The sequence below is a fragment of the Theropithecus gelada genome, chromosome 16 (genome assembly GCF_003255815.1).
Source record: "Theropithecus gelada isolate Dixy chromosome 16, Tgel_1.0, whole genome shotgun sequence".
Taxonomy (NCBI): Eukaryota; Metazoa; Chordata; class Mammalia; order Primates; family Cercopithecidae; genus Theropithecus; species Theropithecus gelada.
Window position 1 is genome coordinate 2,998,696 of NC_037684.1, and position 27,848 is coordinate 3,026,543.

The 27,848-nt window shown below is 42.8% G+C and overlaps 1 protein-coding gene and 1 non-coding gene across 3 annotated transcripts in view; one reads left to right on the forward strand and one right to left on the reverse strand.

Moving 5' to 3' along the window:
- The window catches only part of TAOK1 (TAO kinase 1), a 172,736-nt gene that overhangs the window by 19,787 nt on the left and 125,101 nt on the right, over positions 1 to 27,848 (forward strand). The window lies entirely within an intron of this gene.
- LOC112610438 lies at positions 15,886 to 15,991 on the reverse strand. The gene has a single exon (XR_003116343.1). It is a non-coding gene; the product is annotated as a U6 spliceosomal RNA (small nuclear RNA).

The window sequence follows — 27,848 nt, forward strand, 5'->3', positions numbered from 1 at the left end:
TTTTTTGAGATGGAGTCTCGCTCTGTCGCCCAGGCTGGAGTGCAGTGGCACGATCTCAGCTCACTGCAACCTCCACCTCCTGGGTTCAAGCGATTCTCCTACCTCAGCCTCCCTAGTAGCTAGAATTACAGGTGCCCGCCACCACTCCTGGCTAATTTTTTGTATTTTTTTTTAGTAGAGACAGGGTTTCACCATGTTGGCCAGACTGGTCTTGAGCTCCTGACCTCAGGTGATCCACCCGCCTAGGCCTCCCCAAGTGCTGGGATTACAGGCGTGAGCCACCGTGCTCAGCCAGCTAGTACTATTATCTTAATTCTACATTACTTAAAAGGCTGTCTTTTTCTCTCCCATTTCAGTTCCCCTTACCTATTGGTATAAGATTTATCTCCTTATGTAGTATCTTATTTTTTACTTCTACAAACCTACAAAAGTACTTTCTTTTTACTTTTTTTTTTTTTGAGACAGAGTCTCACTCTGTTGTCCAGGTTGGAGTGCAATGGTAGGATCTAGGCTTACTGCAACCTCTACCTCCAACATTCAAGCAATTCTCCTGCCTCAGCCTCCCAAGTAGCTGGAACTACAGGCACATGCCACCATGCCTGGCTAATTTTTTTTTTTTTTTTTTTTTTTTTTTTTTAGTAGAGATGGGGTTTCACGGTGTTGGTCAGGCTGGTCTCAAACTCCTGACCTCAAGTAATCCACCTGCCTCGACCACCCAAAGTGCTGGGAGTATTACAGATGTGAGCCACTGTGCCTGGTCTACGGAAGTACTTTCTATATCATAATCTGGCAACTCTTTGTGTCTATTTTTTTCAGTTGTGATGTACAAACAAATGCTTAAATGAATTTTTTTTTTTAACCAATGTATCTACTAAGATTATGTTATGGAAAGTTTCCAACATTCCTGAAGGCTCCCTCCTGTCCCTTCGCCCTCATAACCATCCCTCCATATCTGTTCTGACTCTTTACCATAAAGAATTTTTCCATGTAATTGTTTTCATTGTTTCTTAAGATTATCTGTGATTGACCCCTCCATATCTATACAGCCTCCTTCCTTCCCTCCTTCCTTCCTTCCTTCCTTCCTTCCTTCCTTCTGTCCGTCCTTCCTTCCGTCCTTCCTTCCTTCCTTCCTTTTTCTGAAACAGGATCTCACTCTCTCTCCCAGGCTGGAGTGCAGTTGTACAATCTCAGCTCATTGCAACTTCCATCTCCCAGGTTCAAGTGTTTCTTCTGCCTCAGCCTCCCGAGCAGCTGGGACTACAGGCATGCACCACCATGCCTGGCTAATTTTTGTGTTTTTAGTAAAGATGGGGTTTCACCATGTTGATCAGGTTGGTCTCAAACTCCTGACCTCAAGTGATCTGCCTGCCTCGGCCTCCCAAAGTGGTGGGATTACAGACGTGAGCCCCCACACCCAGCCGATACAGCCTATTTCTGATTACTACCCAGCACACTTTGCCTATGTTCATGATGTTTCTTTTAGTGCCCTTTTGGTCTCATCTCTTCTTTCTCTCTGTCCACTCCAATCCTCTTCCATGAAGTTGTCCCCAACTGCTTCAGCTTATGCTGTCCTTGTTCTTCTCTAAGTTCTTTTTGGCTCATTTATCAGTGTCCCAGTTTAGTACTTAATGAGATATTTTCCTTTTTTTGTAAGTACTTAATTGTCTTAGCTTTTACTAGGACTATGGTTATTTTGTGTCCCTCCCATTTAATGGCTACCATAGGACATACAGTACTAATTGTTGGATAGAATCTAATTGAATTTTTAAAGTTTAAGTTCTTTAAGTGTTGGATAGCAGCTAGCAGTTATAGTAGAGAATTTGGCAGTGAACTAGGGCAACTATTTGTATAACGAAAATAAAAAGCACAGCATAGCTTCATGAACGCATATAAATCTTGATACTATTCCACTGTATTAGACCGTAGTAGAATCAGAAATGCTGAACCCATGGGAATTGCTTGCATGGGTTACAGTAGGTCTATGAACTTCCTGAGGTTGTGTACAATTTGGTATGAATATGTACATGTGCATTTTTCTGGGGTAAGAATTCATACCTTAATTGGGTCTTCAAAGGTATCTGTGACTAAAAAAATTAAGATCCTGTGATCTAGCAAAAAATGTCATTTTACAGATGAGACAAGTGAGACTCAGAATTAACACACAAGAGGAATGGCTTACTCATAGTCATTGTTACTCATAATCGTGATCCTGAGTCAACAGGAAATATTAATTAGGTTCAATGTGGTCTGCCTTATAAAAAGGGAAATAAGACCCCATGGAAGTGTCTGAATACAGTTAGGAAATATTTCCACCCCAAATAGTTAAAAAAAATTGAGGTGAAATTCACATAACATAAAATTAATCATTTTAGACCAGGTTTGGTGGCTCCTGCCTGTAAGCCCAGCATGTTGGGAGGCTGAGACAGGTGGATTGTTTGAGCTCAGGAGTTCAGACCAGCTTGGGCAACATGGCGAAACCCTGTCTCTACAAAAAGTACAAAAATTAGCTGGGCATGGTGGCCATGTGTCCGTAGTCCCAGCTGCTTGCGAAACAGAGGTGGAAGGATCACTTGAGTCCAGGAGGCAGAGGTTGTAGTGAGCAGAGATCACGCCACTGCACTGCAGCCTGTGTGACAGAGTGAGACCCTGTCTCAAAAAACAAAAACAAAAAACAAAAACAATAGCAAAATTAACCATTTTAAAGTAAATGGTTCAGTGGCATTTGGTACCTTCACAGTGTTGTATAGCTACCACATGTGTGTTCCAAAGCATTTTCCTTAACCCTCAAGGAAACCTTGCACCCATTTATTACAGCAGTTGCTCCCAATTTTCCTGTCTCTTCCGTCTCTGATAATCACCAGTCTTTGTTCTATGTCTATGGATTTGCCTATTCTGGATACTTCATAAAAAAGAAATCATACAATATTGTACAATACAAACATTTGTATACAAAATACAAATATTTGACCTTTTGTTTCTGGCTTCTTTTTTTTTTTTTTTTTTGAGATTGAGTCTTGCTCTGTTGCCCAGGCTGGAGTGCAGTGGCGTGATCTCAGCTCACTGCAAACTCTGCCGCCTGGGTTCATGCCATTCTCCTGCCTCAGCCTCCCGAGTAGCTGGAACTACAGGCACCTGCCACAATGCCCGGCTAATTTTTTTGTATTTTTAGTAGAGACGGGGTTTCACTGTGTTAGCCAGGATGGTCTCGATCTCCTGACCTCATGATCCACTTGCCTCAGCCTCCCAAAGTGCTAGGATTACAGGCGTGAGCCACCACGCCTGGCCTGTTTCTGGCTGTTTTTACTTAGCATAGTGTTTTGGAGCTTCATCCATGGTGGAGCATGTATCAGTACTTTATTATTATTTGACACGGAGTCTTGCTCTGTTGCCCAGGCTGGAGTGCAAGTGGCATGATCCTGGCTCACTGCAACCTCCACCTCCAGGAGGGTCCAAGTGATTCTCCTGCCTCAGCCTCCTGAGTAGCTGGGATTACAGGCACAAGCCACTGTGCCTGGCTAATTTTTGTATTTTTAGTAGAAATGGGGTTTCACCGTGTTGGCCAGGCTGGTGTTGAACTCCTGACCTCAAGTGATCCACCCGCCTTGGCCTCCCAAAGTGCTGGGATTACCCGCGCCCAGCCCAATACTTTATTTATTTATTTATTTATTTAATTTGTATTTATTTTGAGATGGAGTCTTGCTCTGTCACCCAGGCTGGAGTGCGGTGGCACAATCTCAGCTTGCTGCAACCTCCGCCTCCCGGGTTCAAGCGATTCTCCTGCCTCAGCCTCCTGAGTTGCAGGGATTACAGGCACACACCACCATGCCCAGCTAATTTTTTTGTATTTTTAGTAGAGACGGGGTTTCACCATGATAGCCAAGCTGGTTTTGAACTCCTGACCTCAAGTGATCCACCCGCCTTGGCCTCCCAAAGTGCTAGGAGTACAGGCATGAACCACTGCGCCTGGCCTACTTTTTTTTTTTTTTTTATGGCTGAATAATATTCCATTGTATTTATGTACCACAGTTTGTTTTCCCATTCATTTGTCAATGGGCATGTGAGCTGTTTTATACCTTTTTTTTGCACGGGGGTGGGGGAATGGAGTTTCGCTCTGTCACCCAGGTTGGAGTGCAGTGGTATAATCTTGACCTAGGCTCACTGCAACCTCCGCCTCCCGGGTTAAAGCGATTCTCCTGCCTCAGCCTCCCAAATAGCTGGAATTACACGTGCATGCCACCATGCCAGGATAATTTTGATATTTTTAGTAGAGACAGGGTTTCGCCATGTTGCCCAGGCTGGTCTGAACTCCTGAGCTCAAGTGATCCACCTGCTCAGACTCCCAAAGTGCTGGGATTACAGGCGGTAAGCCACTGCACCCAGCTGTTTTATACTTTTTGGCTACTATGAATAGTGCTGGTGTGAACATACTTGTACATTAGTATGTATTGTTTTCAGTTCTTTTGGATGTATACCTAGAAGTGAAATTGCTGGGTCATTAACTTTTTAAGGAAATGGCCACCTATTTTCCATAGTGGCTGAACCATTTTACATTACCACCAAAAATATATGAAGGTTCCAGTTTCTCCACATCCTCTTCCAACAATTATTTCTTTAATTATAAAATTAAAAAAATTTTATAGCCGTGATTGAGTGTGAAATGGTACTTCTTTGTAGTTTTGATTTGCATTTCCCTGGTGACTAATGATGATGAGCATCTTTTCATGCGCTCATTGGCCATTTGTTTATCTTCTATAGACAAATATAAAATAAACATAATTCTCAAAGAGGTCTGCTTCAGTTAGCAAGAAAAATGTTTGAAGATGTAAAGTATTTGGTTTTTCTATATAATCAAGTGCCAAACTGGTACAAATATAGAATACTGTGGTAATTAAAAAGAGAAGATATGGTGAAACTGGTTTAAACTTTGTCTGAAAGCAAGTGTATGGGAACCCTTCTACCATTATGTACAGTTATAAACTGTAATGCAGATAATTTGATTGGAGGATTTTCATGCTTCAAATATTCACATATTACCCTTTGACTTGGCATTGAAAGATGTCTATTCAATTTTCTGCATTAAAGAACAGTTTTGCCAGGTGCGGTGGCTCATACCTGTAATCCTAGTGCTTTGGGAGGCTGAGGCAGGAGAATCACCTGAGGTCAGGAGTTCAAGACCAGCCTGGCCAACCTGGTGAAACCCCGTCTCTACTAAAAATATAAAAAATTAGCCAGGTTGTCAGGCGCGGTGGCTCACGCCTGTAATCTCAGCACTTTGGGAGGCCGAGGCAGGCGGATCACGAGGTCAGGAGATCAAGACCATCCTGGCTAACATGGTGAAATCCTGTCTCTACTAAAAATACAAAAAAATTAGCCGGGTGTAGTGGTGGGCGCCTGTAGTCCCAGCTACTCAGGAGGCTGAGGTAGGAGAATGGCGTGAACCCGGGAGGCGGAGCTTGCAGTGAGCCGAGATTGAGCCACTGCACTCCAGCCTGGGTGACAGAGCAAGACTCCTTCTCAAAAAAAAAAACAAAAAAAAATTAGCCGGGCATGATGGTGGGCACCTTTTATCCGAGCTACTAGAGAGGCTGAGGTAAGAGAATCACTTGAACCTGCCAGACAGGTTGCAGTGAGCTGAGATTGCACCACTGCACTCCAGTCAGAGCGACACGGTGAAACTCCTTTTCAAAAAATAAAAAGATTATGTACAGGGATTTTATTGCAACATTATTTATTTTTAGTTTTATTGGATAGATTTAGAAGTCTGATAATTTTTTTGCTCTTCTTCGTTTCAAAGCATAGAGAGAAATAAGTCACACGGAAGATTCACAGTACCCTTTAGATTTAATGGGAAAAAAAGCTAGTCTTAAGACTTCTCAGAGAGAAGTATTTGGTTTTTCTAAGACTTCTCAGAGAGAAGTCTTAGAGAAATTAATTGGATCATCGGAAAAGGGGCAGTTATACATTGGAAATACAAATTAAATATTACGTTGTCTAATTAAATGTTACATTAAATAATACAACAAATTAAATAGAACACATTGAATGGCTTCTTTCCTTAATGCAAGCTGAAAGTATGTATTTGCCATCTTTTAGGCTTGTTTAATTTTAAAACTTTGCTGAGTAACATTTTTAACTAAAACTTGAGTTTTTAGTTTTCCTCCTTGGACTTGTATTCAGTGTTATGTTTGATACTACCGTAGAGAGACAAAATTTGAACTCATTAATTTTCTAAAAGGGGTAATCTTCAGGGCAAGGATATCTTTTATTCTTTTATGTCTTTTAGTTTATTTAATCAATATTTGTTAAATGCAATTACAATCAAGTTTTTATCATATTTCCCCCTCCCACTTAATTATTTCTGAACCCAGCATCTACGACAGTGCCGGGGATATGGTAAAGGTCTGAATTATGCTTACTTTAGTTTACCAGTTTTTTTTTTTTTTTGAGATGGGGTCTCACTCTGTCGTCCAGGCTGGAGTGCAGTGGCACTTTCTTGGCTCACTGCAACCTCCACCTCCTGGGTTCAAGCAATTCTCCCTGCCTCAACCTCCCGAGTAGCTGGAATTACAGGCATCTGCTACCATGCCTGGCTAATTTTTGTATTTTTTATTAGGGGTTTTGCCATGTTGGCCAGGCTGGTCTTGAACTCCTCTGATCTCAGGTGCTCCACCTGCCTTGGCCTCCCTAAGTACTGGGATTATAGGCGTAAGCCACCGCCCCCGATCCCTCCCCTCCAGTTTTAAGTTGGGTTGTTTGTTTTCTTATTGTTTAGTTTTGAATTCTTTAGGTATTCAGGATAAGCCCTTATTAGATGTAGGTTTTGCAGATATGTTCTTTTCGTTTATGGCTTTTTGTTTTTTCCCACAAAAATTTATTCTTAAATGTACAACAGGCTCCAATACAACACTTCAGTCCAGCTATAGGTGGCAAAAGATGGTATAGCAGGGAATGAAATCAAGGGTCACCATCGCCTCAGGCACATGGAACAGCTTACTTTTTGGCAGATTTCTTAATTACATCTGTGGCCAGGGGCGCCTTCCCTATAGTTTCTTCTAGTCCTCTTTTTGTTTCTGCCTTGTTCTGCTTTCTGGGCTGTTTCAGGGGTTCCTTCTTGCCATCTTTGTGGACATGGCACCTGCCACCCCTTCCCCAGACCCTGCCACTGGAAACCCAGTTATGGCTTTTAAATTTTTTTCTTAATGATATCTTTCACAGAGCAGAAGTTTTTAATTTTGATAAAATCTAATTCTTTCATTCTCTGTCTTCTCTCTTTTTTCTTTCTTTTTCTTTCACAGGGTCTTACTCTGTCATCTAGGCTGCAGTAGAGTGGCATGATCACAGCTCACTGCAGCCTCGACTTCCCAGGCTCCAGTGATCCTTCTACCTCAGCATCCCAAGTAGCTGGGATCACAGGCACACACTACCACACCCAGCTAATTTTTGTATTTTTAGTAGAGATGGGGTTTTGCCATGTTGCCCAGGCTGGTCTGAACTCCTGAGCTCAAGTGAGCCACCTGCCTCAGGCTCCCAAAGTGCTGGACTTACAGGCGTGAGCCACTGTTCCCAGCCTCTTCATTTTGTTTTGAGATAGGATCTTGCTCTGTTGATGAAGCTAAAGTGCAGTGGTGTGATTATAGCTCACTGCAACCTCAAACTCCTGGGCTCAAGTGATCCTTGCATCTCAGACTCCTTAGTAGCTAGGACTGCAGGCACATGCCATCATGCCTGGCTAATTTTTAAACTTTTTTTATTTTTTATTTTTTTGTAGAAGTAGGGTCTTGCTATGTTACCCAAGCTGGTCTCCAAGTCCTGACCTCAAGTGATCCTCCCACCTTGGCCTCTCAGAGTGTTGGGATTACAGGTGTGAGCCACTGCCCCTTGGCCTACACTGTCTTGAGTATTGCAGCTTTATTTATTTATTTTTTGAGACAGGGTCTCACTGTGTTACCCAGGCTGGAATGCAGTGGTGCAGTCTCAGCTCACTGCAGCCTTGACCTCCTGGGCTCAAGCGATCCACCTGTCTCAGCTTCCTGAGCAACTGGGACCACAGGTGCATGCCACCATGCCCAGCTGATTTTATCTGTGTGTGTGTGTGTGTGTGTGTATGTGTGTGTGTGTATATATATTTATTTATTTTAAGACAGAGTCTAGCTCTTTTGCCCAGGCTGGAGTCCAGTGGCATGATCTCGGCTCACTGCAACCTCCACCTCCTGGGTTTACGCAATTCTTCCACCTCATCCTCCTGAGTAGCTGGGATTATAGGTGTGTGCCATCATGCCTGGCTAATTTTTGTATTTTTGGTAGAGATGGGGTTTCACCATGTTGGCCAGGCTGGTCTCGAACTCCTGGCCTCAAGTGATCCTCCTCCCTTGGCCTCCCGAGTGCTAGGATTACAGGTGTGAGCCACTGCACCCAGCCTATTGTAACTTTATATAGTCATTCCTTGGTATCTGTGTGGGATTGGTTCCAGGACCCCTGTGGATACAATCCATGAATGCCTAAGTCACTTATATAAGATGATGTAGTGTTTGCATATAACCTACAAACATCCTCCTGTATACTTTGAATCTTCTGTCGATTACTTGTAATACTAAATGCATTCTCTACACATCACTTCATTCTTCTGGATTCAGTGTACTACTTGGTGCATGGCAAATTCAAGTGTTGCTTTTTGGAACTTTGTGGAATTGTTTTTTTCTGAATATTTTTGATCCGAGGTTGACTGAATCCAGGAACGTGGAACTAAGGATACAGGGGGCTGACTATAGTAAGTTTTGGCATCAGTTAGAGTTCTTCTTTATTCTTTATTCTTTATTCTTTTATTCAAGTTGTTTTGGCTATTCTGGGTGCTTTGCTTTTTTTTTTCTTTTTTTAATGTATGTTTTAGAATCAGTTTGTCAGTTTCTTCAAAAAAGGCTGCTGGTTTTTTGGGATTTTGTTGAATCTTTGGATCATTAGTGGGACCATTGATATCCTGACAATACTGAGTCTCCCAATCTATGAATTTAGTATATTTCTTTATTTATTCAAGTCTTTTTCTTATTTTCCTCATCAGTGTTTTGTAATTTTCAGCATACAAATCATACACACATTTGTTAGATTTATCTCTATTTTGTAAATTTTTTTTTTTTTTTTGAGATGGAATTTCACTCTTAATGACCAGGCTGGAGTGCAATGGCATGATCTCGGCTCACATCAACTTCCACCTCCTGGGTCCAAGCGATTCTCCTGCCTCAGCCTCCCCAGTAGCTGGGATTACGGGCATGTGCCACCATGCCTAATTTTGTATTTTTAATAGAGACGGGGTTTCTCCTTGTTGGTCAGGCTGATCTCGAACTCTCAACCTCAGGTGATCCACCTGCCTCAGCCTCCCAAAGTGCTGGGAATGTGAGCCATTGTGCCTGGCAATTTTTTTTTTTTTTTTTTTTTTTTTTGAGATATAGTCTCTCTCTCTGTTGTCTAGGCTGGAGTACAGTGGTGTGATCAAGGCTCACTGCTGCATTCATCTCCCAGGCTCAAGCGTTCCTCCCACCTCAGCCTCCTAAATAGCTGGGACCACAGGCACACACCACCATGCCTGGCTAATTTGTTTTGATTTTTAGTAGAGATGAGGTCTTGCTGTGTTGCCCAGGATGGTTTTGAACTCCTGAGCTCAAGCGATCCTCCCACCTCAGCCTCCCAAAGTGCTGGAAGTATAGGCATGTGCCACTGAGCCCAGCCGTGATTTTTAATTTTATTGAAAATGTTGTGTACCCCCCACCCCAATTTCAGTTTCATTATGAGTATGTAAACATACAATTGATTTGTTTGTTTTGTGAGAGGGTCTCACTCTGTCGCCCAAGCTTGAGTGCAGTGACAGAATCTTGGCTCATTGCAGCCTCAACTTCCCGGGCTCAAGTGATCCTCCCACCTCAATCTCCCAAGTAGCTGGGACTACAAGTGTTGCTGCAACACCTGGCTAATTTTTTTTTTTTTTTTGAAATGGGGTCTTACCCTGTCACCCAGGCTGGGGTACAGTGGTGTGATCTCAGCTTACTGCAACCTCTGCCTCCTGGGCTAAAGCAGTCCTCCCTCCTCAGCCTTCCAAGTAGCTGGGACTACAGGTGCATGCCACCATGCCTGGCTAATTTTTTATTTTTTAGAGTTGGTTTCTGCGTGTTACCCAGGCTAGTCTCAGACTCAAGCAATTCACCCGCCTCGGCTTCCCAAAGTGCTGGGATTACAAGAGTGAGTCACAGTGCCGACCATAATTGATTTTTTTGATACTGACTTTGTATTCTGCAACCTTGATAAATTCACTTATTTCTAGTAGCTATTTTGTAGACTGGGATTTTCTATGTACACAATTACGTTTATTAGTACAGTTTTATTTCTTACTTGCCCATCTGAATGCCTTATTTTTTTTTTTTTTTCTTCTTGCCTTATTGCACTGGGTAGGTCCTAAAGTATAATGTGATGGTGGATATCTTTGTCTTATTCCTCATCTTATGAGGAAAATACTTAATCTTTTTTTTTTAGACAGAGTTTCGCTCTTGTTGCCCAGGCTGGAGTGCAATGGCACGATCTCTGCTCACTGCAACCTACATCTCGCGGGTTCAAGCGATTCTGCTGCCTCAGCCTCCCGCGTAGCCGGGATTACAGGCATGTGCCAGCACACCCAGCTAATTTTGTATTTTTAATAGAGACGTGGTTTCTCCATGTTGGTCAGGCTGGTCCCGAACTCCTGACCTCGTGATCTGCCCGCCTTGGCCTCCCAAAGTGCTAGGATTACAGGTGTGAGCCACTGTGCCCAGCTGGAAAATACTTAATCTTTTATCATGGCATATGATATTAGCTCTAGGGATTTTTTTTCTTTTTGAGGCAGTGTCTCGCTCTGTCATCTAGGCTGGAGTGCAGTGGCTCAGTCTCAGCTCATTGCAACATCTGCCTCTCAGGTTCAAGTTAGTCTTCTGCCTCAGTTTCCCAAGTAGCTGAGATTACAGGCACCCACCACCATGCCCAGCCAATTTTTGTCTTTTTTGTAGAGACAGGGTTTCACCATGTTGGCCAGGCTGATCTTGAACTTCTGACCTCAAGTGATCCACCTGCCTTGGCCTCCCAAATTGCTGGGATTATAGACATGAGCCACCATGCCTGGCCAGCTATAGGGTTTTTATAGATGCTGTTTATCAGGTTAAGGAACTTTCCTTCTATTTGTGGTTTTCTAAGAGTTTTTGTCATGAATTAATTCACATTCATTTGTCAAAGACTTTTTTGGGGGACAGCTCTTGAACTCTTATGGTTATACTTTTGTGTGTGTGTGTTGAGACTGAGTCTCGCTCTGTCGCCAGGCTGAAGTGCAGTGGTGCGATCTCGGCTCACTGCAACCTCTGACTCCCTGGTTTAAGTGATTCTCCTGCCTCAGCCTCCTGAGTAGCTGGGATTACAAGCACGTGCCACCACACCCACCTTATTTTTGTATTTTTAGCAGAGATGGTGTTTCACCATGTTGGCCAGGCTGGTCTTGAACTCCTGACCTCAAGTGATCCACCTGCCTTGGCCTCCCAAAGTGCTGGGATTACAGGCGTGAGCCACTGCGTCCGGCCGGTTATGCTTTTTTAGACTGATAAAATGAATTATATGGATTGATTTTTATTCCTGAGAGGAATCCCACTTGATAATTATATATTCTTTTGATAAACTGCCAGCATCTATTTGTAAATGTTTTTTGCAGTTTTTGCATTATACCCATTTGAGATACTGGTTTATAGTTTTCTTGTTCATATCTGGTTTTGGTATCATGGTAATGTTGACCTCATAAGGTAAGTTGGTAAATGTTTATATACTAGAAGAGTTTATGCAGAACTGGTATTATTTCTTTCTTAAATATTTGATAGAATTTCCCTGTGAAACCATGTGGACCTAGAGTTTTCTCTAGGCAACACTTTTAATTATGAATTCCATTACTTTAATAGAAACAGTGGGTTAGGTTATCTTTTTTTGTTTGTCTTGCTGTGTCACCCAGGCTGGAGTGTAGTGGTGCCATCATGGCCTACAGCAGCCTTGACTTCCTGGGTTCAAGTGATCTTCCGCATCAGCTTCCCAAGTAGCTGGAACCACATGCACATGCCATCACACCCAGCTAGTTAAAAAATTTATTTTGGGTGGAGATGGGGTTTTGGCATGTTGCCTGGGCTGGTCTCAAACTCCTGGACTCAAGTGATCCTCCCCACTCGACTTCTACAGTGCTGGGATTACAGGTATGAGTCACTGTGCTGTCCTCTATTTTTTTTTTTTTTTGAGACGGAGTCTCGCTCTGTTGCCCAGGCTGGAGTGCAGTGGCCGGATATCAGCTCACTGCAAGCTCCGCCTTCCGGGTTCACGCCATTCTCCGGCCTCAGCCTCCCGAGTAGCTGGGACTACAGGCGCCCGCCACCTCGCCCGGCTATTTTTTGTATTTCTTAGTAGAGACGGGGTTTCACCGTGTTAGCCAGGATGGTCTCGATCTCCTGACCTCGTGATCCGCCCATCTCTGCCTCCCAAAGTGCTGGGATTACAGGCTTGAGCCACCGCGCCCGGCCGCTGTCCTCTATTTATCCTTTTTTTTAATTTTTATTTTTTGAGATGGAGTCTCGCTCTGTCGCCCAGGCTGGAGTGCAGTGGCACGATCTCGGCTCGCTACCATCCCCATCTCCTGGGTTTAAGCGATTCTCCTGCCTCAGCCTCCCGAGTAACTGGAACTACAGGTGCGTGCTACCACACCCAGCTGATTTTTTTTTGTATTTTTAGTAGAGACTGGGTTTCACCATGTTGGCCAGGCTAGTCTAGAACTCCTGACCAGCCTCAGGTGATCCGCCTGCCTCAAGCCTCCCAAAGTGCTGGCATTACAGGCATGAGCCACAGCTCCTGGCCCCTCTGTTTATTTTTGAGTGAACTTTGATAGTTTGTGGTTTTTTTCAGAGACTCTTCATTTCATGGGAGTTATCAGATTAACTGGTAAAATTATTCATAATAATCCCATATTTTTCTTTTAATGTTGATAGCGTCTGTAGTGATATCACCTCTTTAATTCCTGATACTGGTAATTTGTTTCTTCTCTCTCTTTGACATTAGTTTGTCTACAGAGTTACCTAGCTAGCTTTTGAGGCTGGCATGCTACTGCACGCCTATAATCCCAGCACTTTGGGAAGCAGAGGTGGGTGGATCATGAGGTCAGAAGTTTGAGGTCAGCCTGACCAACATGGTGAAACCCAGTAAACATACAAAAATTAACTGGGCGTGGTGGCAGGTGCCTATAATCCTAGCTACTCAGGAGGCTGAGGCATGAGAATCACTTCAATCTGGGAGGCAAAGGTTGTAGTAAGTTGAGATCACCTCGTTGCACTCTAGCCTGGGTGACAGAGCAAGACTCCGTCTCAAAACGAAAACAACAATAACAACAAAAATCTAGCTTTTGGTGTCATTGACTTTTCTTTATTGGTTTCCTTTTTTTTCCCATTTTTTTGATTTTGGCTCGTTATTTCCTTTTGCCATGTTGTTATTTAATTTGCGCTTCCTTTTTTTTTTTTAAAGTTTCTTAATCTGGATGTTTGTATTTTGATACTAAATATTTCTGCTTTTCTAATATAAGGATTTAATGTTATAAAATTTTCCTATGTCCCTGTATTTCAATTCAGAATATTTTCCAATTTCACTTTTATATTTCTCTTTGACAAACTATGTGTATTTAGAAGTGTGTTTAATTTCTAAATATTTAGGAATTTTCTTGATGTTTTTCTGATATTTGATTTATGCTTTAATTCTGTGTGGTCAGAAAACATACTGTCTGAATTTAATTCTTTATTTATTAAAACTTATTTCAGGTTGGGCTTGGTGGCTCACACCTGTAATCCCAGCACTTTGGGAGGCTGAGGCGGGTGAATTGTTTGAGGTCAGGAGTTCGAGACTAGCCTGCCCAACATGGCGAAACCTCGTCTCTACTAAAAGCACAAAAAATTAGCCAGGCGTGATGGTGGACGCCTGTAATCCCAGCTATTCTGGAGGCTGAGGCAGAAGAATCGCTGGAACCCGGGAGGCGGAGGTTGCAGTGAGCCGAGATAGTGCTACTGCACTCCAGCCTGGGCAACAGAGGGAGACCCTGTCTCAAAAAAAAACAACAAAAAAAGCAAACTTGTTTCATGGCCCACTATATGGTCTATTTTGATTGTTCTATACATACTTGAGAAGAATGTGTATTCTTCATTTGTTGTGTATTGTGTTCTATAAATGTGAATTATTAGGTCAAGTTAGTTTGAGTGTGGTTTACGTTTTCTGTGTACCGATTGATTTTCTGTATTTGTTTTCTTAGTTATAGAGAGGAACGTTGAAATGTCAGCTATAATTATTCATTCGTTTTCAGATAGAAAGCCTGTACCCATACAACTTACCTTGTTTGTTTAGCTTCTCTCAGAGATCGTAGTCCTGTGTTGCCTCTTATTCAGTGTCCAAAAAGTAGCTTTATATTTTTCGAGTTTCTCAGGTGTTTATGGCAGGAAGGTAAATCTTGTCCTAATTAGGTTATCATTGCTCAGAAGCAGAAGTTGATCCCAAGTTTGTATACAACAAGTTTTAAAAACAATTTTATTGGTTTAAATTTTATCATAGTATTATGGCCAATATTGCAACATTGGTCGAAGTGTGAGAGCATGGAGTGATTTCACAGTTATTATGAATATGAATCTGTGCTTTTATGCACCAAGGGATAAATAGAGTTACATACTTCTGAAATGCCTGTTTGGGCTATTTAGCAGAATAGTTTATCCCAGAATAGGATTTATTAGGATAGTTGGTAATCACCTAGTTATATAAAATTAAATATTTAGTACTTCAGTAGTGAGAAGCCATTGCTTTTTACTTAGCAAAACAGCGTCATTTCGAATAACTGCACATTATTTTTTCATGGAAACTCGGTTATTGTTTTTATAAGCAGAGTCACATAAATGGTTCATTGAACAGTAGTTATAGTTTGGAAACGGGGCATGGTGGCTCACGCCTGTAATCCCAGCACTTTGGGAGGTCAAGGTGGGCGGATCACTTGAGGTCAGGAGTTTGAGACCAGCCTGGCCAACATGACAAAACCCCATCTCTACTAAAAATACAAAAATTAGCTGGGCGTCATGGTGTGCGCCTGTAATCCCAGTGACTCGGGAGCTTGAGGCATAAGAATCGCTTGAACCTGGGAGGCAGAGGTTGCAGTGAGCCAAGATTGCACCACTGCACTCCAGCCTGGAGGACAGAGCAAGACTGTGTCTCAAAGAAAAAATAAAAAAGATCGGCCACGGTGGCTCACGCCTATAATCCCAGCACTTTGGGAGGCCGAGACGGACAGATCATGAGGTCAGGAGATCGAGACCATCCTGGCTAACGTGGTGTAAAACCTTATCTCTACTAAAAATACAAAAAATTAGCCGGGCGTGGTGGCAGGCACCTGTAGTCCCAGCTACTCGGGAGGCTGAGGCAGGAGAATGGCGTGAACCCGGGAGGCGGAGCTTGCAATGAGCCAAGATCACACCACTGCTCTCCAGCCTGGGTGACAGAGTGAGACTCCATCTCAAAAAAAAAAAAGTAAATAGAGGCATGGTAACATTTGCTAAGGAAAGAAAAGAAATACTGGGCAGAGAAATAGGAAGACTCATCCACTTCTCCTTGGTTGCTAAAGTATAGAAGTTGGTTGACCTACATATCTTTCTTTGGAAGTTATGCTTATCAGAAAAAAGGAGGTCAGTAGTAGGAGATGCCTATTTTTGTGTCATGTGTTAGATTACTTGTCAGAAGTTTTCTTTGTTGACTGCTGACCTTTAGTTTCTCTTTTTGCTGTTTAGAAAATAGTTTGAAGTTTTGTACAACTTACGTAAGTTTAAAATTTTTTTTTTAATGGAACGTTTCACGAGTTTGTATGTCATCCTTGCACAGCAGCCATGCTAATCTCTGTATTGTTCTGGGGTTTTAGTGTATATGCTGCTGAAGTGAGCACATGTAAATTTCTTTTGGAATTTTTTTTTTTTTTTGAGACGAAGTCTCGCTCTGTCACCCAGGCTGAAGTGCAATGGCTGGATCTCAGCTCACTGCAAGTTCCACCTCCTGGGTTCACGCTATTCTCCTGCCTCAGCCTCCCAAGGAGCTGGGACTACAGGCGCCCGCCACCTCGCCCGGCTAGTTTTTTGTATTTTTTTAGTAGAGACGGGGTTTCACCGTGTTAGCCAGGATGGTCTCGATCTCCTGACCTCGTGATCCACCCGTCTCTGCCTCCCAAAGTGCTGGGGTTACAGGTGTGAGCCACTGTGCCCGGCCGCCTTTTGGAATATTTTAACAGTTTTGGTGTAATTGTCATTTTTCGTTATAGATTATATACAAAATTTATTACTCTACCTGTACTAAAGATTAATGTGCTATTGAGATATACTGCTTTGTCTCTATTATAACAACCAGATAGTTAGCAGTACAGTTATTTAAAAGTTAGACCATTAAATTTGTTAGTAAATACTTATTGGTTTTGGTTTTTTGAGGTGGAATCTCGCTTTGTCACCCAGGCTGGAGTGCAGTGGCATGATCCTGGCTCACTGTGACTACCACCTCCCAGGTTCAAGCGATTCTCCTGCCTCAGCTTTCCCAGTAGCTGGGATTACAGACACACACCACCACGCCCCGCTAATTTTTTTTTTTTTTTAGTTTTTTAGTAGAGATGGAGTTTCACCATGTTGGCCACGCTGGTCTCAAACTCCTGACCTCAGATTATTCACCTGCCTTGGCCTCCCAAAGTGCTGGGATTGCAGGCGGGAGCCACTGTGCCTGGCCCATTTTGGTTCACTTTAAAACTTCTATCTGGGCTTGGTGGCTCCTGCCTGTAATCCCAGCACTTTGGGAGGCTGAGCCGGGTGGACAACTTGAGATTCACGAGTTTGAGACCAGCCTGGGCAGCATGGTGATACCCATTCTGTACAAAAAATACAAAAATTAGCTGAGTGGGGTGGTGTGTGCCTGTAGTCCCAGCTACTCGGGAGGCTGAGGTGGGAGGATGGCTTGAGCCTGGGAGAGCTGAGATTACACCATTGCATTCCAGCCTGGGTGGTAGAGCCAGATCTTGTCAAAAACAAAAACAAAACCAAAAAAAAAAAAAAAAAAGAATGAAACTTTTTACTTTAGTAAAGGAGATATTGAAAGATGATAAATTACGTTTGAAAATATCGTTCCTGTAATCTAAGATCAAGTGAAATTAGATTCTGTTAAAATTGATAGGTCATTTAAAGATTGCAAAATTTCTCTTATTTTCATGCATTTTACATAAGAATGAATCAGTTTGATTCATGGTTACATTGATTTGGCACCTACTATGTTTAGGTGCTATGTAGTAGGTGAAAATGTAAAGGTGAAAAAATGTGACCTGTATCTGTAGAGAGCGTATTGTTCCAGGGTAGGAAATCAAAGGAGAAAATAAGTAATTATAAGCTAGTATGATAAGTGCAATTTCAGAGATATTTTATTATTACAGAAACACAGAAGAGGGTTCTGAATCCAAATTAGAGATTAGGGAAGAGAGTAAGTATAGTAGTCTGGGAGGACATATAGGAGATAGTTTCTGAGCCAAAGGTAGAAAAAGGCATTCTGAGATGCAGTAAAAGTCTAGAAGAAAGAGAATATGGGAAGAATGTGTGGCTCTAAGCCAGGCATCTGTCTAAGGGGCGAGTGAGGACTCAAATTCAGCCTGTGTTGTGCTATCCATTATTTATGTCTTGTCCTTATGGAGTTGCACATCCTTAAAAGGAGTCCCTTTTTCCAATTTCTTAAAAGGGTCAGTGGCTTAAGAGGCCCCTCATATGTAGGACCAGCTGTTGGTACATTGTATGATTAGTTATGGATTTTGAATTTGATTTTCTATGCCTGTTATTCTCTAACTTAGATCTGAGCAACTTCAGGGTGTTCTGGAGTGGAATCCTGGTGAAATTATGGAAACCCCTAAATAACTTCTTATATTTTCCTTGAATATTTTGTAGTGAAGCAAAATAGATTATATGCTGGAGCTAAGCTGTCCAATATGGTGGCCCCTAGCTACCATAAATTTAAGTTAAACTTAATAAAACTTAAATAAAATTCAGTTTCTTAGTTGCACCAACTACATTTGAAGTGGAATTGGATGAGAATTGATACACAAGGCAACAATGAAATAGATTTGGAAGGGTGGATAAGATTTGTAGACAGATGTGGGGGTTTTGTGGATAGCATTCCAAGTAGAGAGAATAACATTAATAAATACATGTAATGCCATTGGTGGAAAATAAGTTTAGAAATGTAGTTTGGACCAAAATGGGGAGAACCCTGAAAACTTAACCTGGAGAAGATTATATAATATTGAGAACTTGTAGGTTACAGTTTTTGAGCAGGAGGATTGAGTGATGCTTTAGAAGTGCTTTAGCTATCTTGGCCGGGTACGGTGGCTCATGCCTATAATCCCAGCACTTTGGGAGGCTGAAGCGGGTAGATCACTTGAGGTCAGGAGTTTGAGACCAGTCTGGCCAACATGGTGAAACCCCGTCTTTACCAAAAAATACAAAAAATAGCGAGGTGTGGTGTTGCATGCCTGTAGTCCTGGCTACTTAGGAGGCTGAGGCAGGTGGATCGCTTGAACCTTGGCGGCAGAGGTTGCAGTGAGCCGAGATTGTGCCACTGCACTCCAGCCTGGGCAACAGAGCGAGACTCTGTCTCAAAAAAAGAAAAAAAAAAGAATAGAAAGAAATGCTTTAGAGATCTTGTTTGAGTTAGGAGTGATGTATTTGTTAGGGTTTTTGGAAGCAGAGAAGTGATACCAACTATCTTAAGAATTTTCTTGACGAGGCGCAGTGGCTCATGCCTGTAATCCTGGCACTTTGGGAAGCCAAGGCGGGCAGATCATTTGAGGTCAAAAGTTCCATACCAGCCTGGCCAACATGATGAAATCTTGTCTCCACTAAAAATACAAAAATTAACTGGGCGTGGTGATGGGCGCCTGTAATCACAGCTACTCAGAAGGTTGAGGCACAAGAATTGTTTGAACCCAGGGGTGGAGGTTGCAGTGAGCTGAGATTGCACTTCTGCACTCCAGCTAGACTCTGTCTCAGAAAAAAAAAAGAGAAGAATTTTATTATAAGACTATTAAGTTGCTCATAGACTGAAAAGGAAGGCTGGAGAGAGTCTAGGATAGCTCCTGGGGTCTTGATACAAGGAATGAGTTGACGGTTTCATCAGGATGCCACCCAAATGAATAAGTGCCAACCGTTTTTTTCCAGACTTGTATCATTTGTTCAAGATTCAGAAACTCCAAAAGCCAAGTACACCTTTCCTAGAGTGGAATACCTAGGCAGAGGAGAGGTAATAATCTCGAAAGGAAATCTAAGACCATTACTAAACCTCATAGATGTTGGGAGGCTGAGCAAGAAACTATTCTTTACTGTTCTGTACAGAATGGACTAAAGGGAATAAGACTAGAGATTGGAATGCTTGAGAGGTGTTTTGCTATAGAACAGACCTGAACAAAAAGTAGTGGCAATGGGATTGGCAGTGAGGATTTTGATGTGAAAAATGCCGTGGAGGTAGAATCTGTAAAATTTAGTAACAAATACTTCTTTTTATATACACAGATGACTGTATAGTGCCTAGATAACCTAGAGAAAGTTGATGATGAGGTATTATGGAAATCTGGCTCTGTTACTTAGTAGCTATATGATAGTGAGCAAATTATTTACATGCTTTGAGCTTCAAGTATAATTTGAGGTGACAATTATTTTAAAACAGTTGTCAGAATTACATATATATTTTTCTTTTTTGAGACAACATCTGGCTGTTACTCAGGCCCGAGTGCAGTGGGTCAACTGCAGCCTCTGCCTCCTGGACTTGGGGAATCCTCTCACCTCAGCCTCCCAAATAGCTGGGACTACAGTTGTGCACCACAATGCCTGGCTAAATTTTGTGTTTTTTTCTTTTTTTTTTGTAGAGACAGGATTCCACCACGTCGCCCAGGCTTGTCTCGAACTCCTGGGCTCAAGTGATCCTCCCACCTTGACCTCCCAGAGTGTTGGGATTACAGGCGTGAGCCACTGCGCCCACCCCAGTTATGAGAATTAAATAAGCAAAATGCCTGGAATATAGCGACAAGTCAATGAGTGTTAGTTCCTTTCCCTATTAAACAGAAAACTAGAAGATATTTCTTTTGATTGTTTTTTGTTTGAGGGTGCTACAGGCAGGTGCTATAGTTTGTTATCTTTGTATACTTGGTTTTAGAACTTAATGCCTTTGTAGATTAGATGGGTATTCTTATGGAAACAGATGGGAAGTATTCTGGATTAGAAATCAGTTTTAGATTTAGAATTTTAAAATAAGCCTTTTATTTTTACTTAATAATTTCAGATGTACAGAAAAAGTACAAAGAAGATAGTACAGAGTTCTTGTAAACCTTTCATCTACTTTCCTCTGAGATTTTATTTTATTTTATTTTATTTTATTTTATTTCATTTTATTTTATTTTATTTTATTTTTGGAGAGAGTCTCACTCTGTCCCCCACACTGGGGGACACTACAACCTCCGCCTCCTGGGTTCAAGTGATTCATGTGCCTCAGCCTCCCAAGTAGCTGGGATTACAGGTGCACGCCATCAGGATCAGCTAATTTTTGTATTTTTTGGTAGAGACAGTGTTTCACCATGTTGGCCAGACTGGTCTCAAACACTTGACCTCAAGTGATCTGGCCACCTCAGCCTCCCAAAACTACCTCAGCCTCCCAAAATGCTAGGATTACAGGTGTGAGCCACCATGCCTGGCCTTTCCTCTAATGTTAACATTTTAAATAACCATGGTCTATTTGTCAATGCTAACAAGTTAACGTTGTTACAATATTATTAACTTAACTACCAACTTTATCCAGATTTTGCACTAACATCCTTTTTCTGTTTCAGGATCTAATTTAGGATACCACCTTGTATTTAGTACCTTTAGGTTTTTTAGTTTTGTTATTAACTGTGACCTTAAGCATACCACCCAACCCTTCAGACCCTTGTCCATCTAAGATACCTTTCATCTCTGAAGTTTTGAGTTTGTTTAATATCTGTCATACAGTGTGCCCTATGTTTATTTTGAGATAAATAAGACTATAAGATCTAATCAATACACCTGATCTTGTTGACAGTAAAATTTAATTTTTATCTTGTAATTTTACTTTAGTATTAAAGGAAAACTATAATAATGTTGAGTTTTGGGAAAACTCACAAGAGTTTTTTCTTCCATTCGAACCAAAAAGATAAAAAGAGAGGACTTGTATTTTTCACCGGTAGAGGGTCATGACTCCAGGTTCTTGGCGTTTTGAACAAAGAATTGGTCAAAATGTCCAGCAAAGAAAAGAAAGAATGAAGTAACAAAAAAATGAAAGCAGGGATTTATTGAAAATGAAAGTACACTCCACAGTGTGGGAGCACACCCGAGCTGCAGCTCAAGAAGCCCAGATGTAGAATCTTCTTGGGTTCAAATACCCCCTATAGGTTACCCATTGGCCGCTTCATGCTCGCCTCATGTAACTGAAGCAGTAGCCTGCAATCAGTCTGATTGGTTGTGGAAAGCAGCCAACCAGAGGCTGATGTGGCGTTACAAAGGTCACACTCCTGTACAGACATCTGATTGGTTGCAAAAACTTTGTAACTTCACATCTGCAAAAAGCAACCAATCAGAGGCTGGGGTAAAGTTACAAAGTTGCAAGTGAAGACTCCACCAGCAATCAGTCTAATTTGTTGGGGACAGCCAATTTCCGTCTGCAGTGCTCAGGAAAGGTCAAAGGGAGTAGCCTCTGGTCCTTTTGTTACTTAGGCTTGGAAAGTTAGGGTTTTCCTTTCAATTTAGTTCTAGGAAGTTGGCATGAAATAGCCTTAGGTTCCCTGACTCTAGACCCTATTGTCCTGCCTCATCTTTCTCCAAGATTGAGACGTGATCCCCATAAATCTTTATGGGAGGCAGAGGGACTGAAGGTCTTTCTTCTGTAACTGCTTCATGCTGATTTGGGGCGTAGTCCCTACCTGTTGGAGATCACGGAACTCTCACCCTGTTCTGTCTGGTGGAGGGAGGGTAGCTTTTTGATAGACAGGGGTGGTGTCTTCACCTGGAACTGGCTGGAACCTTTGTTGCGTGATCATCTGAAGCTTGGTGGTCTCTAGGTGAGAGGAAATGAAATCGATTAAAAGACTTAATGGGAGTTTTGGGAGTGGATGCCTATGCTGTTTGTTATAGAAATTTGCTGGAGAAAAAACAAAACCTGGTCTGTTCTAGAATCTGTGTGTTTCCTTAAAGTCTTAGCACACATGACTCCATTTTGCTTGGTTTGCTGGGGCCTAGTGCATGAATTTAGTCCAGAACAATGACCTCCCAGAATTTTGTTTAAAAAAACTCCCCCTTTTTGGTCAGGTTCTCACTTAGGTGAGAGTGCTTAAGCTCTGGAGTTTGAGGCCAGCCTGGGCAACATAACAAGAGTTGTCTCTACTAAAAATAAAACATATTAGTTGAGCGTGGTGGTGTGTGACTGTAGTCTCAGCTGCTTAGGAGGCTAAGGTGGGAGGATCACTTGAGCCCAGGAGATCAAGGCTGCAGTGAGCTGTGCTTGTGCTACTGCACTCCAACCTGGGCAACAGAGCAAGATCCTGTCTCTGTTTATTTAAATCCTGTCTCTATTTATTTAAATAAATAAATCCTGTCTCTATTTATTTAAATAAATAAATTGTGAAAAATAACTTAGGTTTTTGGATTACTAAATTGGATACATTAGTGTAGCACACGTTATAGGAAACTCAAAGAAGATTGGCTTGAATGACTAGATTATTTTGAGTTAGAAATTTCTTTGAGATATTGAAGTGGAGACATCATACGGTTTTATAAGTAAATAAATGTAAATGAGTATGTTTATAGGTTAAATTTTTTTTTTTTTTTTTTTTTTTTGGAGACAGAGTTTTGCTCTTGTCACCCAGGCTAGAGTGCAATGGTACAATCTCGGCTCACTGCAACCTCCGCCTCCTTGGTTCAAGCAATTCTGCCTCCTCGGCCTCCTGAGTAGCTGGGATTACAGGTGCCCGCCACCATGCCTGGCTAATTTTTTTTTTCCTTTTTGAGATGGAGTCTCACTCTGTCGCCCAGACTGGATTGCAGTGGCGCAATCTCAGCTCACTGCGACCTCTGACTCCCGGGTTCAAGTGATTCTCCTGCCTCAGCCTCCCGAGTAGCTAGGACTACAGGCATGTGCCACCACACCTGGCTAATTTTTGTATTTTTTAGTAGAGATGGGTGCCAAGACCAGCTCAGTTTCGGAGACCCTAACCCAGCATTGCTAGAGGAATTAAAGACACACACAGAAAAATTAAGAGTGTGGAGTGGGAAATCAGGGGGCTGACAGCCTTCAGAGCTGAGAGCCTGGAACAGTTTTACCCACATATTTATTGACAGCAAACCAGTGATAAGCATTGTTTCTATAGATTATAGATTAATTAAAATGGGAAACAAAGGGATGGGCCAAAACAAAGGGATGGGCTGTGGCTAGATTTCTGCAGCAGGAACAAGTCCTTAAGGCACAGATCGCTCATGCTATTGTTTGTGGTTTAGGACCGCCTTAAGCAGTTTCCGCCCTGGGTGGGCCAGGTATTCCTTGCCCTCATTCTGGTAAACACACAACCTTCAGCGTGGGCGTCATGGCCATCATGAACATGTCACAGTGCTGCAGAGATTTTGTTTATGGCCAGTTTTGGGGCCAGTTTATGGCCAGATTTGGGGACTTGTTCCCAACAGATGGGGTTTCACCATATTGGACAGGCTGGTCTCGAACTCCTGACCTTGTGATTCACCTGTCTTGGCCTCCCAAAGTGCTGGGATTACAGGCATGAGCCACTGTGCCTGGCCTGCCTGGCTAATTTTTGTATTTTTTTGTAGAGATGGGGTTTCACCATGTTGGCCAGGCTGGTCTTGAACGCCTAACCTCAGGTGATCCACCCACCTTGGCCTCCCAAAGTGCTGGGATTACAGGCGTGAGGCCCCCACACCTGGCCACATTTTTTTTTCTTTTTCTTTCTTTCTTTTTTTTTTTTTTTAAGAGAGAAACAGTCCTGCTCTGTCAGGTTGTAGCTTACTGCAGCCTTAAACTCCTGTGCTCAAGGGATCCTCCTGCCTCAGCCTCCTAAGTAGTTAGGACTGCAGGTGTTTACCTCCACACCTGGCTAATTTTTAAATTTTTTGTAGAGACTGTGTCTTGCTGTGTTGCCTAGGCTGGTCTTAAACTCCTGGGCTCAAGTAGTCCTCCTGTCTCGGCCTTCCTAAGTGTTGGGATTATAGGCATGAACCACTGACTCTCCAGGGCCTTATCATGGTTATCTTTTTGAATTACTGGTAATGCAAGAGAAGGTAAGTAGAGTTTGAGTCTCAGTTACAGGGCTAATAAAAGAATGTAGCCGGGTGCTGTGGCTCACGCTTGTAATCCCAGCACTTTGGGAGGCCGAGGTGGGCGGATCATGAGGTCAGGAGTTCAAGACCAGCTTGCCCAACATGGTGAAACCCCATCTCTACTGAAAATACAAAAATTAGCTGGATGTGGTGGCAGGCACCTGTAATCCCAGCTACTCAGGAGGCTGAGGCAGGAGAATCCCTTGAACCCGGGAGGTGAAAGTTGCAGTGAGCCAAGATCACGCCACTGCATTCCAGCCTGGGTGACAGAGCTAGACTCTGTCTTAAAAAAGAAAAAAGAAGAAGAGAAAAAAAGAATGTAAAAAGATTCTTCACTCTAGAAATCAACTAAGGCAGCTCTGTTAGCACTGCAGGACCTAGTTCAGCTAAAGACAGGGTTCTTGTCCGTCCCATGGCCATGAAAATTTAGGCTTGCAGACAGTTTAAAGGGTGAGTGAAGCAGAGGATTTTATTGGGTGAAAACGGGAAATAGGGATACCCCGCAAGGCCGGAGTCTCCTGCTAGAGCACTTCCAGCCCTGCTGTTCAAATCTCAGGTTCTATACAGGAAGAGGAGGGGCCAGACTCCCCCCAGCTGCAAATGGCATGAACCTCTTGAGGCTAAGCTCCAGTGGGCAGGCTGGTTGTAGTTCCTCTGGGGACCCCCTCCCACCTGGCTGTCTCATTTCCCCTCTAATCTAACAGTTGTTAGATTAAGGACACGGAGAAAGACCGATCTTAACTGCTTCCTGCTGACAGAGGGGGCTGTTTTGGGGGAAACAGCAGTCAGAGCCCCCTAAGAGGCGTATTTAGGGGTTCCCAGCAGAAAGGGTCACCATCCGAGGCTCTGGTTGCATGACCATTTGGAGTTTGATGGCCTGAAGGCAAGAACAGACAAACCGGGTTATTAGAAAACATGCATCAAAACGAAACAAGGGGAGGGGTAAGGACAGCCGAAAAATTCTGAGGCCTTTTACCAATTTTCACAGGGAGAGGGAGGCCAAAAGCTTGACTGGTAAAGAAACTTTACCCTTTTGCTGGCATGTTGGGCTTTTGGGTTCCCTTCCTCTGAGCCCAATCCTAAGCCAACCAGTTTAAAGTTTGGGAAATTAACTCTTTCTAGTTCGGAAGATGCGTTTAAGGGGAGTGTCTTGTAGTGCAGAAACACAATTACCTATTAGTGAAGAGAGAACTGAGGAGAAAGGGGAAAAGGCGCTTTTTAAAGGATTCCCAGAGGTTCGGGATGCATTTGAAAGGGGTACAGATTGAAGATGAATGGCTACCCATCTAGAAAGAGGGAAGCAGACCTTCCTGGTTCCCTTATTTTCCTAGCAGATACCCCGGATACATGAGGGTGAGAGGAAAGAGTGTCTTCTTTCAGTCTTCTGTCCTTGCATCCCTGAGTTCTGGCAACCTTGTCAGGTGCCACCATGAGTACCAAAGTGGCTTGCATCCATGAAGCAGGGGTGTCTAGACAATAGGAATTATTTGTCTCACCTATGTCTCTTTCCCACCTACTGTCAGTAGCCTTGGAGTTCCCTAGGCCTCATTTATGCCATGGATATTAATGTGGCCTTTATCTGTGAAACAGGAAACGTGGAGTTGGCTTAATCAGTAGGAGTCAGCCATGCTCACCTGTGATGTGCCTTTTAACCTCTGTTGTCATTTGCCTCTGCCTCAGATCCAGTTTTTTTTTTTTTTCCTAGGGCTTTGACCCGAAATTTGGAATTGAGTCTGGGACAAAAATGTGTTTCAGGGGGTTGCATGGACTCCTTATCATAAGCCGAATGCTAAGGTCAAACTGTGGAACTGAGGCCTTCTGCAGTAAGGGAGAGGAAAAGATGTCTTGTGACACACCCAGATAACTGGTGGCGCTAGTTATGCTTGCTAGGATTTGGGTGCATGGTGCTTGGCTTTGGTTAGCTCCCTTGGTCTTACTTTCCCAAAAGGAAACCTGAGTGATGGGCATCCTGTGTATTCCCATCACCTGGAAGAATTTGAAGGATAATTGCTCAGAACTAGAATATTGGTCCAGATTTTTACGTTACCCATCCCTCTTGTTCTTTCTGAGGTGCAGCTGGAGATTGCTGGTTGGTTCACAGGAACAAGCAGGGTTAGTCTAAAATGTAGGTGAAAACTTAAAAACAACTAATGAGTTTCTAATTTAATGACAAATGTATGATAAATTGTAGAACATGATTTCTCTCTTTTCAGTTCTCATTTTTGTTAAAAAATCATGATAGGACTGAGTGGTTTGCAAAATCCTTTAGTCCTATACTTGACCTGATGATTTGCCTAAAGTGTAGCAAGAATAATTATGTCTACATAGGCCTTTTAGGTTGGCTTTGATGGAACTCTATTCCCCAAGGAATCTCAGATAAGACCTTGAAACATCTATGAGTTGGGGGATCCTCTCCTCTTAAGGTCCCAAGATAAACTTGGAGCTCCTAGAATACACACAGATAGGCCGGGTGCGATGGCTCATGCCTGTAATCTCAGCACTTTGGGGGGCCAAGGTGGGTGGATCACCTGAGGTCAGGAGTTCGAGACCAGCTTGGCCAACGTGATGAAACCCCATCTGTACTAAAAATACAAAAAAATTAGCTGGGTGTGGTGGCTGGTGCCTGTAATCCCAGCTACTTGGGAGGCTGAGGCAAGAGAATCGGTTGAACCCGGGAGGCAGAGGTTGCGTTGAACTGGGATTGAGCCATTGCACTCCAGCCTGGGCAACAAGAGCCTCAAAAATAAGTAAAAAATTTTTGGCCGGGCGCGGTGGCTCACACCTGTAACCCCAGCACTTTGGGAGACAGAGACGGGCGGATCACAAGGTCAGGAGATTGAGACCATCCTGGTTAACACGGTGAAACCCCAACTCTACTAAAAATACAAAAAAATTAGCCGGGCGTAGTGGCGAGTGCCTGTAGTCCCAGCTACTCGGGAGGCTGAGGCAGGAGAATGGTGTGGACCCGGGAGGCGGAGCTTGCAGTGAGCCGAGATCCGGTCACTGCACTCCAGCCTGGGCGTCTGAGCAAGACTCCGTCTCAAAAAAAAAAAAATTTTTAAATTTGAAAAATCAAAAAATTAAAGAATACTCACAGATAGTTTCCAAATTTTAGAGGCACCAGGCAGAGAGAAACATACATGCTCCAAATTTTTGTTTATAGGAGTATACCTTACTCAATTATTAAAGGCCATAAATAGTTCAAAATGAGTTTCCTTGACTCTGAAAAACAAAACAAGGATCAGCAATATTCCAACCAAAAGTCAAAAAGGTTGCTTCAGCTTTCTTTTTTTTTTTTTTTTTTTGAGATGGAGTCTGGCTCTGTCGCCCAGGCTGGAGTGCAGTGGCCGGATCTCAGCTCACTGCAAGCTCCGCCTCCCGGGTTTACGCCATTCTCCTGCC